The sequence below is a fragment of the Sciurus carolinensis genome, chromosome 3, assembly GCF_902686445.1.
Source record: "Sciurus carolinensis chromosome 3, mSciCar1.2, whole genome shotgun sequence".
Classification (NCBI taxonomy): Eukaryota; Metazoa; Chordata; class Mammalia; order Rodentia; family Sciuridae; genus Sciurus; species Sciurus carolinensis.
In genome coordinates, this window is record NC_062215.1 from 87,820,836 (window position 1) to 87,841,237 (window position 20,402).

Genomic DNA, 20,402 nt, shown 5'->3' on the forward strand with positions numbered 1-20,402 from the left:
GTACAATAGAACTTTCCACAGTAGTGGAAATCTTCCATATCTGCACTTCCCAGCATGGTATCCACTAGCCAATTATGACTACTGAGAAATTTATAACTGAAGAACTGAATTATAAATCTTATTTAAAATTAAATAATTAAATTTAAATATGTGACTAATACTTATTGGAGTACCTTGTTTGATATCCTGGCATCTATATTTAGTAGTTTTAATGCATTGGGCAACTTAAAACCTTTCTTACCTTCATTTCCTCATCTGGGAAATGGAGATAAGTAAGTATATACTTATCTAGTTGGATTATTCTGAGAATTGAATGACTTAATTTATGTAAATGTGTTTGGTATTCCCCTAGCATTCAGCACTTAATTGTTAGTCATTTTTTGTTTTTATTGCATTGTCTTATCACCACCTTGGAATAGGAGCTAATAAAATGAAGGACCAATAATCCAACAGTTGGAATTTTTTATTAAACTCTTTGGAGCTATAGCACTTGGACCATTTATTGATAATGGATATATTACTATACCATGTACAGAAAATCGGGTTAAAATGTAGATAGGGAAGGTTTTAGGAACAAATATTTCAGTACCAAGTGTTGTCAACTCTTGAAATTGGTTGCCAAGGGAGATAAGGAAATTTTTATCTAACCAAGGTCACTGTACTTGATTCATTGTGATTTGATTAGTATTTTCCATTTTTAAGATGGCTAAATGTGTTTTTAAACCTTAAAATGAAAATAATGGAATTTTTTATTTTTTAATCTTTCCTTATTCCTTTATTCCTTCCTTCCTCCCTCTCCCTTCCCCTCCCCTGCCCTTCTCCCTCTCCTCCCTTACCCTTCCCTACCCAGAGGCACTTTACCACTGAGCCACATCACCAGTCCTTTTTGGTTTTTATTTTGAGATAGGGTCTCACCAAGTTGCTGAAGGCCTTGTTAAATTGCTGAAGCTAGCTTCAAACTTACGATCCTTCTGTCTCAGCCTCCTGTGTTGTTGGGATTACAGGCATGCACCACCATCTCCAGCTGTATTTTTAAAAATACTTTAAGGTTATTTGCCTGTAATGCCTATTGCCTGACTAACTGACATCATTAAGCAAAGCTTTTCTTTAAGGATTTTTTTCTCTAAAAGTCAAAATACATTTAAATAAGACATAGAGCTTACTACTTTTTAATCTGCTGTGCTCCCGTTATTTAATTGTTTAATGAAAGCTTAAAACTAAGATACCTTTATCACTGGCTTTGATTTTACTAAATAGATTACTTTTCAGCTTTCATTCTTTTATCTTTTATTTTAGAATTTTTCCCCTTGTTATATTTATTTTATTTTCACATTATTTTATTGGTGTGTTATAGTTGCATATAATGGTGGGATTTGTCGTTACATATTAGTACATATATGCAATATAACTTGGGCCAATATCATGCCACAGCACTCCCCTCCTGCTCCCCTCCTCCTACCTTCTGATCCCTTTCCTCTGTTCTGTTGATCTCCCTTTGATTTTCATGAGATCCCACCACCGCCCTTCTTTTCCTTTTTCCTCTCTAACTTCCACGTATGAGAGAAAACATATGTCTCTTGACCTGAGTTTGGCCTACTTCGCTTAGCATAATGTTCTAAAATTTCATCCATTTTCCTGCAAATGACATAATTCATTTTTCTTTATGTCACTTTTCATTCTTAAATATTAATTTGATATTTTGCCCCCAGAAATGCCTTGGGATATTATAAAATTCCTGGGTTCATCTTGGATTTCTTTGATTTCTGTAGTTTTTTCCATCAACCTTTGATTAAAAGCAGATTTGTGCTTTTAATTGCTGAACTGTCCATCGTTAGATACTTGTGCTGAACTCCTTTGACCTGCTCATTTCTTGTCTCTCCCACTATAATCCACCCATCTACTGTTTGCAATTTTTAGACATTTATTGGTTTGTTTTCTCTTTATCACTGGGTAGTTGAAGCATCAGTCTGTCTCCATGAATGTTTGAAGTATTCTCTGACAGAGCCCTTTCTCTTTTTGAAAAGTGGAACTGACTCTTCTTTTCTCATAGTAATATTGATGAACTTTCTTTTAGCCTACTTATCATGTATGTAAGCTCATTCTCTTATGTAATTTCTTATGTCTCTTTTTCCGTTTTAGACATTGACTTTTTTTTTTTTTTTTTTTTTTTTGTATCAAGGATTGAACCCATATGTACTTTACCACTGAACCACATCCCTAGCCCTTGTTATTTTTATTCTTTTATTTTGAGATAGGATCTCTGTAAGTTGCTTAGGGCCTCGCTAAGTTGCTGAGGCTGGCCTTGAACTTGTGATCCTCTGCCCCAGTCTGCTGAGTGAATGGGATTACGGGTATATACCACTGTGCCTGGCAGATACTGACATTTCTTATGAGGCAATCCTAGTTTCTGTGGTTTGCCTGTGAGATACAGACTTCTAAAGTGGTTTTTTCAGTCTCCTGTTATAATTTCTCTTTTTGTCATTTAATCTTTGGTGTGAATTTTTAAATTTTCTTCATATTTATATAGTTTCTTAGTATGCACAGTTATAGGATCAATATACTGATTTACATGTTTTTTAAAACTATTTTGAGCTATGAATGAATTACTTAAAGCTTAATATTTGTGGAAATGAAGTCTTCTTAGTAAGTAATACAACATTCACTTGCTAAACTAAAGGAAAAAATACTCTGTCTTTTAGTATGCCCACTAGATATAGATGGACAAACTACAAAATATTGTACTATAATTATGAATAATTCAGCTTGCATTTGTTTTATAACTACTAAGTCAGTTCAATCACAGGGGTCGAGATTTTGAAATGACCAATTTTCCCTACAACGATTGCATAGAAATTACTGGATTTTTATTTATAAAGTCAGTGCACATCATATTTTTCTGCAAGACTTAAATTCTTCTTTTCCCAGTCACTTAATGTGTAAAATTTCAAGTTTTTAAGATTCACTGGTAGCATGTGGGCATACTAAAGATTGAAGGTATAAACTAAAAAATGTAATCTAAATATGATGCAGTTGACATTTAGATTACTTTGTCTTAACATAAAGCATTTATACTTTACCACTAGGTGTTTTTTTTTAATACATTTCTTTCTGAATTTATTTTTGAAGCCATGTCATTAAAATTTGTACTAAAGGTGAAAATTGAAATATTTGGAATCACAGACTCTTTGGGTAGAAATAAAAAACAAGTTATTATAGGGAGTTGGAGTATTTAAGGGGCATACCCAGTACTTTTCCACTTCCTAGAATCTGTAACAGTACACTGCCCATCCCCAGAGGCCGTGTGACTCATCTGGAGTATGAACAGAAGATACTATCTTGGAGGCTATGTGTTCAGATGGCAGAACACAGATAGAAGTAGCCTGAGTCTGACTTACCATATGGAAGGCATACAGTAAATATGTCAGGCTCTGTGGGCCACTTTCCATTTCTGTTACATATTCTTCTTGTATATTATTATCATAAATTTTTTAAAACACAGAAACAGATCATGTGCCCTAGTTTATTAACCTCTATTGGAGAGTAACTGGAATGGTATCTGCAAGACAGAAGTCTTTGTATTAACCTACTGAGCTTTAAGGATTCCTTATCACACACAGCATAACTTGTCTTGATACACAGGTGATAGCCTTATCTCTCTGTGAGATGGCCTACTCCATTGTTGGACAACACCATCTATAAGAAATGCTCCTTTGTAGTCAAAGTCTTGATTTCATTTTATCTATTCATCCAAGTTCTTCTACATAATGATTATACTTCATTGCAGATTTTTATTATCTTAGGATAGTCTTCAGATCTCCAAATGGTCTCTTAATTTAGGGAAAAACAAAATATCAAATGATATTTTTTTAAAAAAGCTAGGCTCAAAATAACAGTTATATTAACTAGAATATTATAAACTATATTTAAGTTTAGAAAAACCATTTGCACAAATGGGAAGAATACTTGACTCTCCATTCAAGAGAAAAGACTGTCAACTCAGTATTAAATATTAATGTTTAAAAAAATTAATTGACTTGTAGGCTTAGTTTTCTTTATCTTCACAACTGTTAACTAATGGCTGTTTGTTGGAATGAGGGCACCCAGGCATTGGGTGAGACTGATATTGTGAGATTTTCCAGGTTGTGAGGTTTAGTAAGGAATATTTATCTTCTAGTGTGTGTTTTATTATTTCCAAAACTTCCCCCTTTTAAGCAGCAAATCACCATTAGTGTGATACTTAGGCACCCTAAAATCTATAAAATGGGCAGTGATTCATGCAGTTGTATGCCATTTTTATGCAGCATGGTATCTAATTTTATTTATGTACTGTAAGAGCAAACTTAAGAATTAAACTTTTAAGGCAAAGATAAATTCTTTCTGTTCTAAAAACTTTGATATATAGTTTTTTGAGAATGAGGACTATGTGCCTATCTTGTTCCCCTTTTGCTTTTGCTGCTGCAACACACAAAATGTAGTTTCTCTTTTGGGTATCTGTATACTCTGTTTTGGTTAGCATATGACCTCATTTTGGTGAAGATGATCTATGTGATTTTATTGTATGACTCTTTGGTCCTTTGTAAGCCATCTTAAACTTTGGGTAAGATATTTGGTATAAAAGGAACCTTTTGGCCCTCAGTAAAGGTTCATTATTATTATTTATAAAATAATTTGGACTGGCCAGAATAAGTACCGAAATCACAGTATAACATTTATGAAATACTGATAGGGAAAAAAGGCCAAAATATATAAGTAAAAATAAGCTATAGTACTAACCTTAAGTTATTTTTTCATATTTACCTTTTGACTCTTACATATTATCCTTTATATTTTGTGTCTCTGCATAGGCAATAAGTTAGATATGAGCAATTGCTTACTTGATGTGTGTACTGTATTATGCTTAGAATGAGATGAATGAAAATTTACTTCTGCAAATGGTAGACTAAAATGTTGCAGAAAAAAATATATAGATAGGTCTTAAAGAGTCACGGTTTCTCCGAGTACAGGTCCTAGCACATACATTTTTGTTGACTTTTTTTAATTTGTTCTTTTTAATACATGACAGTAGAATATATTTTGACATATTATATATACATGGAGTATAACTTCCCATCTTGTGGTGTACATGTAAAGTTACACTTGTCATGTATTATATATGAACATAGGAAAGTTCTGCCCAATTCATTCTACTCTTTTCCTATTCCCATCCCCCGACTCCCTTCATTTCCCTTTGTCTAATCCAGTGAACTTCTATTCTTTCCTCCTCACCCCACCCCCCCATTATGTGTTAGCATATCACATATCAGAGTGAACATTTGGCCTGTGGTTTGGGGGAATTGACATTTCATTTAGCATGATATCCTCCAGTTCCATCCATTTACCAGCAAATGCCATAATTTCATTCTTCTTTATTCCTGAATAATATTCCACTGTGTATATATACCACATTTTCTTTATCCATTCATCTGTTGAAGGGCATCCATGTTGGTTCCATAGCTTAGCTATTGAGAATTGAGCTGCTATAAACATTGATGGAACCAGGTCACTATAATATGCCAATTTTAAGTCCTTTGGGTCTGAGGAGTGGCATTACTGGGTCAAATGGTGGTTCTATTCCAAAGTTGTTTTGAGGAATCTGCATACTGGTTGAACCAATTTGTAGTCCCACCAGCAATGTATGAATGTACCTTTTCCCGTACATCCTGGCCAACATTTATTGTTACTTGTATTCTTGATAATTGCCATTATGACTGGAGTGAGATAAAAATCTCAGTGTACTTTTAATTTGCATTTCTCTAATTGCTAGAGATTTTGTTGATATTTTAATATGTACTTTAAATGTACTGTAATATATATTTATAGAAGACAAAATATAAATAAGCAAATATATGAAAACTAGTTGTCAATAAATTACTATTTAATATTAACATGGTATATATTCAGCTAAACTTAAAATATATTTCCCATATTTCCATATTCCTTGACAGGTAGTTGTTACTAAATCGGTGTTATTCCTTTTTTTTTTTTTTTTTTAACTCAAGGTCAGATCAAACCAGACATACCATTTTGTGGTCTGGTCTTTCACCTAAAGGGTTGTGATCATCTTGGCTGCCAGTAAAGGAATTTCTATATCTTATTCAGTATATTTCCATTTACACAGCTAGTCCTATAGTCTTTATAGTTCTCAGTCTTTTAAAAGAGTACTTTTTAAGAAAAAAGAAAAAGCAGCTTTGATGTATGTTGGAAGTGTTTTCTTTAGTGTAAAATTTCTCTAAGTGATCTTCTTGGATCAAAGTATATGCAGTTTAAGGTTTTTGATTTATACTACTCTATTGACCTTCAAAAGCTCTAGAGCATTTTCCCCCCCATCAGCAGTTTGGGAATACACATTTGTCTAGGCCTTCCTTACACTTGGCAGATTTCTCTTCTGTACAAAAGTTCTCTTTTTTAAATTATTTTTCTTTAATCAGAAAATTTTAATTTCTTTTCTATGGAATACCTACTTATGTTCCATATCCTTCGCTCTCCACTGGAGCTCATCGATCGTCTGCGATCCAGGAGCCATCTTGGGACTGCGGCATGGTGGAGCCTACGGAAACTGAAACCCAGATTTGTGAGGTACTGGAAACCTTCAGGGATACTATAAATCTACAGGGTAGAAACTACTACATCAGATCCCCACGGCTAGATGGGAAAACACACGAACAAAATGAAAAAAAAAAAAAAAAAAGGGAATAAAGCACTCCAAACAAACCAGGATGCTCCAATTATAGACTCCATCGACAAACCAGTAGAAGAAATGTCAGAGAAGGAGTTCAGAATATACTTAGTAAAACTGCTTCATGACTTTAAGGAGGATATAAAGAGTGAAATCAGAGCTATGTTTCAGGAGAAGGAAGATATCTTAAAGGAAGAGATAAAGATCCTTAGAAGAAATCTTTGAAATGAAGGAATCAATAAACCAAAATAAAAATTCAATGAAAAGTAGCACCAACAGAGGATACCACTTGGAAGACAGAACTTCAGGCAATGAAGACAAAATATATAATTTTGAAAATAAAGGTAACCACACAGAGAAGATGATAAATTGCATGACGTTCCCTCACCCAGACACAGTGCCTGAACAGCAGCTGCTGAAGCCAACTGAGTGGAGCTACTGTGACTACTTCTGGGCTGATAAGAAAGATCCCCAAGGCAATGGCACCGTGACAGAGTTCGAACTGCTGCTCCAGAAGCATCTGAAGGGCAAACAAATGCAGAAAGAAATGTCTGAATTCATCCGAGAGAGGATAAAGATTGAAGAAGAATATGCGAAGAACTTGGCTAAACTCTCTCAGGACTCGTCCGCTGCACAGGAGGAAGGCTCCCTGGGAGAAGCATGGGCTCAGGTGAAGAAGAGCCTGGCAGATGAAGTAGAAGTTCATCTCAAGTTCTCTGCCAAGCTTCACAGCGAGGTAGAGAAGCCCCTAATGAACTGTTGTGAGAACTTCAAGAAAGACATGAGAAAGTGTGACCACCATATCGCTGACCTCTGCAAGCAACTCGCCAGCCACTATGCATCGGTGGAGAAGTCCCCGAAAGCCCTCACAGAGCGGCAGAGAGACCTGGATATGAAGACCCAGCAGCTGGAGATCAAGCTGAGCAACAAGTCGGACGGAGGAGGACATCAAGAAGGCACGGAGGAAGTCCACACAGACTGGCGATGACCTCATATGCTTGTGGACCTCTACAACCAGGCCCAGTGGTTTGAAAAGATGGTGACCAACACTTTGGAGCTGGAGCGGCTGGAAGTGGAGAGGGTGGAGATGATCTGGCAAATTTGTGCCAGTACACACAGCTGTGGCATGAGACAGACATGTTCAACCAAAGCACAGTTGAGCCCGTGGACCAAATGCTTCGAAAAGTGAACCTGGCCAAAGATAGCTGTGGGTCAGAGAACACAAAATGGGCAACATTCGCCATGTGGACATGGAGATCTAGACACGCCTGTGTGGCCACAGGGTTCCTGCCCAGGAGAGAGGCTGGGTGACCCACGGAGAAGAGATGGTGTCTCCTGCTGGGTGAAGCTGCCCTCCCACCCACTCTCCTATCCACTGAGGAGAGAGGAGAGAGCTGGTGATTCCAGAAGGGTGATCTGGATGACCCAGCTGGGGGATCCCAAATATTCCCAGACCAAGAAGACAGACCTGCAACCCTGCCCTGTCTCCAAGACTGAAGCCCCCAAACCCCATGCCATGCTTGTTGCTCTGAGAACAAACAGGCTGGAACTTTGTGGTTCCTGCTGAGTTCCATAGGGATGGCCATCACACACTTGTGCCCTTGGGTGCCCAAAGTCCCATCCTCCAACTGGTCCCTTTATCTCCTTAGGAGCTTTGGAAAATCAGGGGAGGGCCGCCTCTGCCTCCAAGCCAATGTCAGGATCAAACTCATGAAGGCGCCATCAGCTCAGCCTGCACGTAGAATCCTTTACAGCCCTCTATTTTTCTCATTGTATTCTGGGAACCCAAATCTAGCTTTTCTTGGCCACTTTTCATCCCCATGAGTCTTGAGAAGGCCTGTTTTCTGTCTTCCTAGACCAACCCTGCCTAGAGAGGTGAGGATGGAACTACCTCATTCGGCAAATTAGCCCCAAGTCTGAGCATTGATTCATGGTTCCTATCAGACCAGGCATTGTCTCTGAAGTCTCTGGAAATCCCACTCCAACCATTCCTCAGCTGCTTTCTCAAGGCAGTCCCCACCCTGCCACCCCTGCCCAGTCTCACTAGAGGGAGCTTTCCAAAGTTCTCAGCCAGAAAGACGACCTTCAGCTCTGTGCATTTCCAAAGGCTTTGAGGGATGGAGATACCAGCTCACCTCAGAAACCAGATGGGGTCTGTCTACCATGGTGTCCTGTCCAACACTGGGCTACCCTGACCACAACTCTTCCCAGGCTGCCCACCATGGGCTTAATGGGGCTGGGTCAGTCCCACATGAGAGACAGATTAGGGAAGGTCCCTTTGTCATTCCCCATATGGCTCCATCTGCTTATGCATGATGGGGTTTGGACTGCTGTCCCTTGTATGGGCACTGTGGACTTTCATGGCCTTAGGAGTTCTTTGCTATCCAGGTGTGTCCTGCCACCTGGGCCTCTAGCTACTCTGAACTTTCCAGAACCCTATGCTAAACCCTCCCTTGGTGCCAGCACCTCCTTTCCCTCTGTCCATCTTCCCTGGAGAAGCCTGGGCCAAGTGTGATTTGGGAAGCTTTTCAACACTGCCACTGGATTCAGCCCGTCACTTCCTTTCTCTACTACAGCACAAATGATCACCATATTAACCTAGAGAATCAGCCTGAGGGGACTGGGAGAAGAAATTGACACAGTGAGCAAGGAACAAATTCTATCCAGAAACCCATACTCTGAGGGTCCATCTTTCTTAATCTTTCCATCAGTGACTTTGGATTGACCCTTCCATCTCCCATGGGGGCAGAATTCTGTGAGCACGATTCACTGATCTTTCCCTCAATTTTACATGCTAATAGTGGATAACATTAATCTTAAATCTCTGGGCCTCTCTTCCATTAAATTGGAATTGTTTTCTCATAGTTTATAGTAGAAAGATGTCCAATATACTAAAGCAAACCCAAAAAAAAAAAAAAAGGAATACCTACTTATTTCACTGACTGTATCTTAAGGTATGCTTATCTTTTTCTTTGATGCTTGCAAAAAATATTTTTTTTAAATTTTTTATAGACTGCATTTTGATTCATTGTACACAAATGGGGTACATCATTTCGTTTCCATGGTACATGATATAGATTCATACCATTCACATAATCATACATGTACATAAGGTAATGATGTCTGTCTCATTACACCATTTTTCATACCCCCACCCATTTCCTTCTACATAATCCAGAGTTCCTCCATTCTTCTCTCACTCCCCACACTCCCCACCCCCATTATATATCATTCTCCACTTCTCAGGGAAAGCATTTGACCTTTGGTTTTTTGAGATTGGCTTGTTTCACTTAGCATGATATTCCCAATTCTATCCATTTATTTGCAAATGCCATATTATTATTACTCTTTATGGCTGAATAATATTCCATTGTGTACATATGCCACATATGTACACAATGTACATTGCTTTATCCATTCATCTGTTGAAGGGCATCTAGTTTGTTTCCACAGTCTAGCTATTGTGAACTGAGCTGCTATAAATGTTGATGTGGCTGTGTTACTGTAGTATGCTGATTTTAAGTCTTTTGGGTATAAACCGAGGAATGGGATAACTGGGTCAAAAGGTGGTTCAATTTCAACTTTTCTGGGGATTTTCCACACTGCTTTCCAGAGTGGCTGCACCAATTTGCAACTCCACCAGCAATGTGAAAGTGTGCCTTTTTCCCCACATCCATGCCAACATCTACCATTCTAATTGGGGTAAGATGAATTCTTACAGTTGTTTTAATCTGCATTTCTCTAATCACTAGAGATGTTAAACACCTTTTCATATATTTATTAATCACCTGTATGTCTTCTGTAAAGTGTCTGTCCTGTTCCTTGGCCCATTTATTGATTGGGTTCTTTGTATTTTTGGTGTAAAGTTTTGTAAGTTCTTTATGAATTTTGGAGATAAGTGCGCTATCTGAAGTATGTGTGGAAAAGATTTTCTCCCACTCTGTAGACTCTCTTTTTACATTATTGAATGTTTCCTTTGCTGAGAAAAAGCTTTTTAGTTTGAATCTACCCCATTTATTGATTCTTGCTTTGATTTCTTGCACTTTGGGAGTCTTGTTGAGGAAGTCTGATCCTAAGCCAACATGATGAAGATTCAGGCCTACTTTGTCTTCTGTTATGTGCAGGGTCTCTGGTCTAATTCCTAAGTCCTGGATCCATTTTGAGTTTAGTTTTGTGCAGGGTGAGAAATAGAGGATTAATTTCATTTTACTGCATATGGATTTCTAGTTTTGCCAGCACCATTTGTTGAACAGGCTACCTTTTCTCTATTGTACGTTTTTGGCTCCTTTGTCTAGTATGAGGTGACTGTATTTATGTGATTTTTTGTCTCTGTGTCTTCTATTCTGTACCATTGCTCTGCCTGAATATTTTGGTGCCAATACCATGCCATTTTTGTTACTGTTGCTCTGTAGTATAGTTTAAGGTCTGGTATTGTGATACCTCCTGCTTCACTTTTTCTACTCAGGATTGTTTTGTCTATTCGAGGTCTCTTGTTCTTCCAGATGAAGTTCACGATTGCTTTCTCTATTTCTGTGAGGAATGTAATTGGGATTTTAATTGGAATTGCATTGAATCTGTATAGCACCTTTGATAGAATGGCCATTTTGACAATGTTAATTCTGCCTATACAAGAACATGGGAGATCTTTCCATCTTCTAAGGTTTTCTTCAGTTTCTTTCTTTAGTGTTGTGCAATTTTCTTTGTAGAGGTCTTTCACCTCTTCTTAGATTAATTCCCAAGTTTTTTTTTTTTTTTTTTTTTTTTTTTTTTTTTTTTTTTTGAGGCTATTGCGAATGGAGTGGTTTTCCTAATTTCTCTTTCAGAGGATTCATCACTTATGAATAGAAATGCATTAGATTTATGTGTATTGATTTTATATCCTGCTACTTTGCTGAATTCATTTATTAGTTCTAGAAGTTTTCTAGTGGAGTTTTTTAGATCTTCTAAATATAGGATCATGTCATCAGCAAATAGTGACAGCTTAAGTTCTTCTTTTCCTCTTTGTATCCCTTAATTTCTTTGGTCTGTCTAATTGTTCTGGCAGGTGTTTCAAGGATGATGTTGAATAGAAATGGTGAAAGAGGACATCCCTGCCTCGTTCCAGTTTTTAGAGGGAATGCTTTCAGTTTTTCTCCATTAAGAATGATGTTGGTGGGCTGGGGATATAGCTCAGTTGGTAGAGTGTTTGCCTTGCAAGCACAAGGCCCTGGGTTCAATCCCCAGCACTGCAAAAAAAAAAAAATGATGTTGGCTGTGGGCTTAGCATAGATAGCCTTTACAATGTTGAGGTATGTTCCTACTATTCCTATTTTTTCTAGTGTTTTAAGCATGAAGGGGTGCTGTATTTTATCAAACGCTTTCTCAGCATCTATTGAAATAATCATGTGATTCTTAACTTTAAGTCCGTTGATGTGATGAATTACATTTATTGATTTCTGGATGTTGAATCAACCTTGCATCCCTAGGATAAACCCCACTTGATCATGGTGCACTATCTTTTTAATATATTTTTGTATGCGATTTGCCAGTATTTTGTGAAGGATTTTTGCATCTATGTTCATCAGGGATATCGGTCTAAAGTTTTCTTTCCTTGATGAGTCTTTGTCTGGTTTTGTTATCAGAGTGATATTAGCCTCATAGAATGAATTTGAAAGGGTTCCCACCTTTTCTATTTCCTGGAATACTTTGAGGAGTATTGGTATTAGTTCTTCTTTAAAGGTGTAGAATTCAGCTGAGAATCCATTTGGTCCTGGGCTTTTCTTGGTTGGTAGGCTTTTGATGGCTTCTTCTATTTTGGTGCTTGAAATTGATCTGTTTAAATTGTGTTTGTCTTCCTGATTCAGTTTGGGAGGATCATATTTCTCTAAAAATTTGTCAATGTCTTCAATCTTTTAATAGTAATTATTAAACCTTCATTACTGGAAATCACTGGCTAGCACTAACCTTGAAGATTCTTTGCATTCTCAACAATGAGAATAAACTGAATTACTCTTTGTGCAAATTGGTAAACTTAAATTCAGATCATGTGTGGTAAAATTAAAACATTGTTTATTTATGATTCAGATTTTCAGTCTTGCATCTTATTTTATCTGATTATATACCCTGAACAACTTCTTCCCTTCCCGAGATAGGCACGTCCTATTTAATTACATAGAATACTAATTGTGTTATTTTTGTAAACTTGGAAGTTATTTTAGAAAACTACTTAGGATTTATATATATATTAGTTGTGGAGTAAGACTGGTACTGCCAGGAGACCTCACAAGATATCATGTATGTTGTTGAAATCTAGTGTTTGGGACTTCACCTTTTAAAACTCAGAATTCTGTATTTGTGGGCTCACAAAGTAAACCAAGACTCGGGTTGTATATGTTAATGAAGTTTGCAGAGACTGAACAATATGAGTGCCAGATGATTAATTTACTGTGAAGAATTGAGTAGCGTTTCTGCATTACTAGTACATTCTTCTTAGGTTAATCTGCATGGAAAGCAAAATTGTAATTGGCAGACTTGGTGAGCAGGAGTTCAGATCACGGTAAAATTGATGGAATGGTCTGGTAAGACCTAAAGAAGGAAACAATCAAATCTTATCAACCTGGATGAAATGTTTTTTGTCTTGCTGGAATTTACACTGTTGGCTTTACTACCTGGGTTCATAGTCAGGTTCCATATTTTTCAAGTGTGAAAAGATGTTTTTAGTTTGATGAAGGTTAGAAGTAATGCTTATGATCCAGATGGATGTATGAATCCCTGGCAGTAATTCAGTATCCTACCAGTCTACAACCTAGTACCTGGGAATCCCTGTTGCAGCCTAACAATTTAGCTTCTCGTTATAGACTTGGTCCTTTTAGGCCCAATATGATTAATTTGTACTCAATCCTGGGAATTATACACTTAGGTACTACAGATAATGCTAAAACCCTTGAGTCATATATAGAGACAGTAAAATGATTTAGTCTCAAATACAGATTATTACATTGTGCACAAACACACATAAGCTTTACTTTTCACCTCCAAAGTGTGATCTTTTCACGAGTGCATAGGACATGGCTGGAGTCATTGCTTGCCTATATACAACTAGAACTGAATATCCTAGAGTATAACAAGATGTAACTATTATATCCTTTTAAAAAGTAAAATTAAATCTAATTTATTTTTAATGAAATGGCTACACTGACATGGTATTTATAACAGCTTTTATGCACTAAAGAGCTAAACGATGCCCAAGAATCACCTGTTGTTCTCAGTTTTAGGGTTTATTCCTAGATGTCATTTTTCTTTCCTCCCCTCTCCTCCATTCCCTGAAATAGAGTTCGGTATTAATGAAAGTTTAACAATACATTTTTTAGTTTTTCATTAGAAGAAACCCTATTCAAAGGGAGTGTTGGTGACTTCTTGAAAGAAGAGAATAAGGAATCATCATTTGGCTACTAAGGGAATAGTTCCACATGGGAAATAGTCAAATGAATGAGACCTAACCACTGAGTCCTGAGATGCCTTTGCCCCCAAAACCAAAGAAAGTACAAGGGGACTACAAAGGGAAGACTGCTCCCTCCATCACCTCCTACCTCAGGGCATCCTGATCTTAAACCTAGTCTCTCTATACCCAGTCACTTAGCCAGAAACTGAAACATCATGTTTATCTTACTGTCTATCTCCCCAACCCAATCACTTAACAAATTCTGGAAATTTTCCTGTGGTTTATTTAATTTCTACTGGTTTAGTGTTCTGTAATGCAAGGGCCAAACTTGCCCTACTCTACTACAGGAAGGAACAAATCAGATTAGATGGTAATGATTGTCAGTTAAACCAATTAAAGATGTAGACAAGCTTTTTAAAAATCCACTAGTACAGAGAAATAGGTTATGTGTGTGTGTGTGTGTGTGTTTAAGCACATGGACTTTAGAGCTAGACTGCTCATTTCAGATCATCACTCTGCTGTTCAGTAGTTGTGTGACCTCAAAGTATTTAATCTGATGTTTTCTCAACTCAAAAATAAGGGTGTCTATGCTATTTGTTTCATTGGAAGTGTTTAGAATATAATTGTCACACACTAAAGCCTTTATAAGTGTTAGTTTTAGTCCTTTTATTGTTATTATTCGAGAATTAGAAAAATCTGCCAGGTACATGTGTTGCAGGCTTTTAATCCCAACTACTTGGGAGGCTGAGGAAGGCAGATCACCCGTCAGCCTGGGCAATTTAGGGAGGCTTGTCTCAAAATGAAAACAAAAATGGCTGGAGATGTTGTTTAGTAATAGAGTGCCTCTGAATTCAATCCCCAAGTACCACAGAAAAAGAAAAATCGATATTCTCAGTTGGTGAATATGAATCTAACTATTGATTATAAATGATTTTTTTATTTAGTACTATATTTGAGATTAGTCATTTCAAGATTTAAGCAAATAGCTCAGATTCCTGGTTCCAACCCACCTTGCCATGTAGGTGGAGATGGTGCCTCTGTGAGCCAGCCTGGTATCACCCAAGGCTAAGTGACTTAAAGTATACACCCACATCTGCAGAAGGGGAGCAGTAGCCATTACCTTTTCTGTGAAATCATATGATACATGTGTGCTATTTGCTTCTTGTGCATTACTATTTCATTCATTCTAATATTTGTGTAAGGAAATCTTAAATTTACTCTTTTCCCTCTGAAGTTTGAATAAGTCTACCCTAAAAAATAAACTGGGAGAAAAAAACTTAAGCAAATAAATTATACCTATTCTCTGCCACTTAAGTTTGTGTTCCACCAGGCTGCATCTACAGTAATTCTAACTGTAGTTATTTCCTATACAAGTTAAATGGTCCATGTTGTGTCAAGTAGTAAAGTGTTTTTGCAAAGTTGTTATTTTACTTGTGTGATAATATCTCTAAGAATAAATAAGCAAATACCGCTTTCTGCTTCTGAGCCCATATACTTGCAAAAGAATATTCATTTGTTTCTGATTAGTAATTAGATGACTGCATCAGAATTATTAGCCTTCAACCATTAACTTCTCAGAAATCCATTTTGTGTAACTTGGGTGTCAGCAAGCAAGATGATCAGCACTGGAATAATTTTTGTATATCCAACTGGACAGAAGGTGTTAACAAAAATTTGATTGCGTCATACATCCCATACCTAGTACAAGAGTCTGATTCCCTTCACACTGTCTGAACATCTAGGATAAAAACTATTTCTCCCGAAGTTGTAGAAGTGAGCATGAAAGAAATTCTCAGACATTGCAGAGATTACATGTAATAAAGTATCTTGCCAATATTACCAAAGACCTTCTTACTTTTTTGTGCCATCAGTTGTACATTTTCATTATTCTAGGTCTTTCAACCTTTGATTTAGTTTTGTTGTCTCATATTCAAAACTATTTTTCAATGTATATGTCTTTTTTGGCATAATCATGGGAAGACTAATTTACACAACTGCTATCAAAAAACATAACTTTTTGCCCAAAGATAGCCTTTTAATCAAATGCTATGGGTAAAACTGGAAATCCATACATAGTAGAATGAAATTTAACCCCTATATCTCACCCTGCACAAAACTCAACTCAAAATGGATCAAAAACCTAGGAATTAGACTGGAAACCTTTAACTACTAGAGGAAAATGTAGGCCCAACACTCCAGCATATTGGCACAGGAGCTGACTTCCTTAACAAGAATCAATAAGTGGAATGACATCAAATTAAAAAGCTTCTGCACAGTAAAGGAAACAAGAGCATGAAGAGAGAGCCTACAGAATGAGATAAGATCTTTGCCACCTGCTCCTCAGGGCGTTAACATCCAGAATATACAAAGAACTCAAAAACCTAATAACAAAAAAATAATAATCACTGAATCAATAAATAGGAAAACTAAAGAGACACTTCACAGAAGAAGAAATACAAATGGTCAATAAATGTGTAAAAGAATATTCAACATCTCTAGCAATTAGGGAAATGCAGATTAAAACTACAATGAGATTTCATCTCATTACAGTCAGAATGGCAGTTATCAAGAATACAAATAACAGTGTTGGTAAGGATATGGGGGGAAAGGTATACTCATACATTATTTTTTTAGTGAAATTAGTGTGACCACTCCGGAGAGCAGTATGGAGATTCCTCAAAAAACTAGGAGTGGAACCACATAACCCAGCTATCCCCGTCCTTGGTATATACCCAAAAGATTTAAAATCAGCATACTCCAGGGCTGGGGAGATAGCTCAGTCGATAGAGTGCTTGCTTTGCAAGCACAAGTCCCTGAGTTCGATCCCCAGCACCACAAAAAAAAAAAAAAAAAAAAAAAAATCAGCATACTCCAGTGACACAGCCATATCAATGTTTATAACAGCACAGTGCACAATAACTAAGCTATGGAGCCACCTAGGTGCCCTACAACAGATGAATGAAGAAAATGTAGTATATCTGCAGTATGGTGGAGTATTACTAGGCCTTTGTTGGTAAATGGATAGAACTGGAGATTATCATGCCCAGTGAAATAAGCTAGTTCCCAAAAGTCAAAAAAGTTGAATGTTTTCTCTGATATGTAGAAGCTAATCCAAAATGAGGGGGGTTTAAAAAAAAGAAACAGCAGAAGAAAGATCAGTGGAATAGGCAAAGGGGAAGGAAGGGAAAGGAAGAGAGATGGAATAGGAAAAGACAGTATAATGAATGTGACCTAACTTTCCTATGTACTTACATGAATATATATCACAGTGAATCTCACCTTCATGTATATCCACAAAACAATAATTTTTTTAAAAAAAACTATAATAGCAGAAATGCCAGTAGAGTAGAAGGAAGGAAACCAGGAGGAGGGAGGAAGGAAGGGAAAAGGGAGTACTAGGGACTGACTTAGAGCAAATTATATTCCATGCTTCTATAACTATGTCAGAATGAATCCTAAGGTCATGTATAACTTTAAAAAAAATTAAATATTGTTTAAAAACTGTTTTTAATCTCTCAGAAAAGTCAGTAGGCACCTTATTAGCCTTTTATGACTTCTTTCTCTTTGAGCCCAAAGATAACTATATGTTGTTTTTTAAAACATGTGCAGGCTGGACCTTCAATCCCCGTGATTTGGAAGCCTGAGGCAGGAGGATCTGATTCAAGCAACTTAGCAAGGCCCTTGACAACTTAACAAGACCATGTCTCAAAAAATTTAAAAAGTATCAGGGGTATACAGTTTAGTGGTAAAGTGCCCCTGTGTTCCATATCCAGTACCAAAAAATATATATATATCTATACTAAAAGTATAAAAGTATATCCATACTAGTACTAGAGTTAGTACATATTTTTGCATTAATGAGGAAGATATTTGTTATCAAATATATAAAATATAGACAAATAAAATACAGATAAATTGGATTTTGCCAAATTAAAAAGTCTTGAATTTTAATGGACACCATCAAAAGAGTGAAATATTTTCATAGAATGGAAGAAAATACTTGCACTTCACTTCATCTGATAAAGCACTTGTATACAAAATAAAGAATTGTAACTCAGTAATAAAGACACATGACCCAGTTTTTAGCTAGGCAAAGAATCTGAATAGACATCTCTTCAAAGAAGATAATCCATATGGCCAAGAAGTACATAGAAAGATAACGTTATTAGCCATCAAGGGTTATGATTTGAATATGAAGTATACCTCAAAAGCTCCTATGTTAATGCAGGAGATGAAATGATTGGATTATGAGAGTTAGGACCTAGTCAGTGGTTTAATCCACTTAATGGGTTAATAATTGAAATGGATTACTGGGTAGTAATTGTAGATGGTGAATGGCTGGAGGAGGTGGGTCACTAGTGGCATATACCTTGGGGATTATATATCGTACCCCTGGTTCCTTTCTCCCTTTCCTCCTCCTCCCTGGCTTCCATGAAGTGAGCAACTTTCCTCCACCATGCTACTCCACCATGGGGTTCTGCCTCATCTCAGGCCTCAGAGCAGTGAAGCTGGCCAGCCACTGACTGGACTTCTGAAACTGTGAGCCAAAATAGATTTTTTATACTCTAAGTTGTTAGTGTTAGGTATTTGGTCATAGCAACCAAAAACTGACTAACACATCAGTGAAATGCAAATCAAAACAATGATGAAATATCATTTAATACCAACTACTATGACTGTAATCCAAATGACAGATAATAAGTGTTGGCAAGAATATGGAGAAACTGAAACCCTCCTACACTGCTGGGGTTGTAAAATTGTCCAGACACTTGGGAAAGCAGTCATTATTTGACCCAGTAGTTCACCTTCTAGGTTTATAGCCAAGAGAACTGAAAATATATGTTCACACAAAAACTATACATGAATTTTTGTAACAGTGTTTTATACTAGTCAAAAAATGGAAATAAGCCAAATATCTATTCACTGACAAATGGATAAATAAAACATAGTATATTCATGTAATAGTAGGACTATTATTTGGCTATTAAAAAGAATGAATTAGTAATACAATGCTGCATTTTATATGAACTTTGATATCACTGTAGTGAAAAAATTCAGTGACAAAAGGCCATATGTTGTATACCATTTATATGAGATGTATTAAATAGGTAAAATAGAGGTAGTGGATTTCTTTTGTCTAGGTCAGGGTGTAGGATGAAGGCATTAGAGCACATTGTTTGTTTATGGATAATGAAAATGTTCTGAAATTTATTGTGATAGTTATGCAAGTCTATGAATGTACTAAAAATACTGAATTACATACTTTAAATAGACTGTTATATGGTATATGAATTGTCAGTAAGCTATTACAAAGAAAAAAAATTATCAAGAATGTCTTCCAGATATCTGGAAGATAACTTCCAGTAATGATTATCTAGTAGTAATGGTCATCTAGCTAGTACCTCCTAATTTTTATCCAAAAGATATAGAACAGTAAGAAGGAAATTAGTAGGTACAGTATAATTTAAGAGAATTTAAGATTTCAAAATAACCATAAATAAAAAGAGGAAATTCACCAAACCCCATTATAATCTTTCCCATAATCATTTGGCTTATGCCTACTCAAAACCTTGTGGCAAGCTTAAGCAAAGAGAAGTAGGGACAGAACACATAAGAAAGCTTAGCTTTATCTAAACACTTAGCTAGAAAGAAAATGTCTACCCTAAGTCTGAAAATTCTGTTTATAAATATCTATCTATAGGAACTGGAGAATATTCTGCTAAGTGAAATTAGCCAAACTTGGAAACTCAAAGGTCAAATGTTTTCTTTCATATGCAGAATCTAGAGTAAAATAAAGTGAAGACGGAGGGAAGGATAAGAGTATATAAAGAACCAATCAAATACAAATAGATAACAATAGACCTAATTCACAAATCTGTATTCTGATTCCCCCCCCCCACTGTTGATAGATCCTAGGGGTGCATAACCATTGAGCCACATCCCCAGCCCTTTTTTTTTTTAATGAATTTTTATTTTGAGACAGTCTCACTGAGTTGCTTAGATCCTCACTAAGTTGCTAAGACCATCTTTGAACTTGTGGTCCTCCTGCCTCAGCCTCCTGAGCCACTGAGATTATAGCTGGGTGCCACCACACCCAATTTATATTGTGAAATTTTTTTAAATTGTCAAAATAGAGAAGCCACTAAGTACCTTAATCATGGAAAGGAAAGAAGTAAAAACACAAATATGCAAAATTAGATGAATAGGAAAATAGCCACTGAAAACAATTTTTAAAGATATTTTAAAAATCACACTATGTAGCAGACC

The 20,402-nt window shown here is 36.5% G+C and overlaps 1 protein-coding gene and 1 pseudogene across 1 annotated transcript in view; both read left to right on the forward strand.

Annotated features, from left to right (window-relative positions):
* The window catches only part of R3hdm1 (R3H domain containing 1), a 198,524-nt gene that overhangs the window by 38,680 nt on the left and 139,442 nt on the right, over nucleotides 1–20,402 (forward strand).
* Nucleotides 7,077–7,977, forward strand: LOC124979452 (growth arrest-specific protein 7-like; annotated as a pseudogene).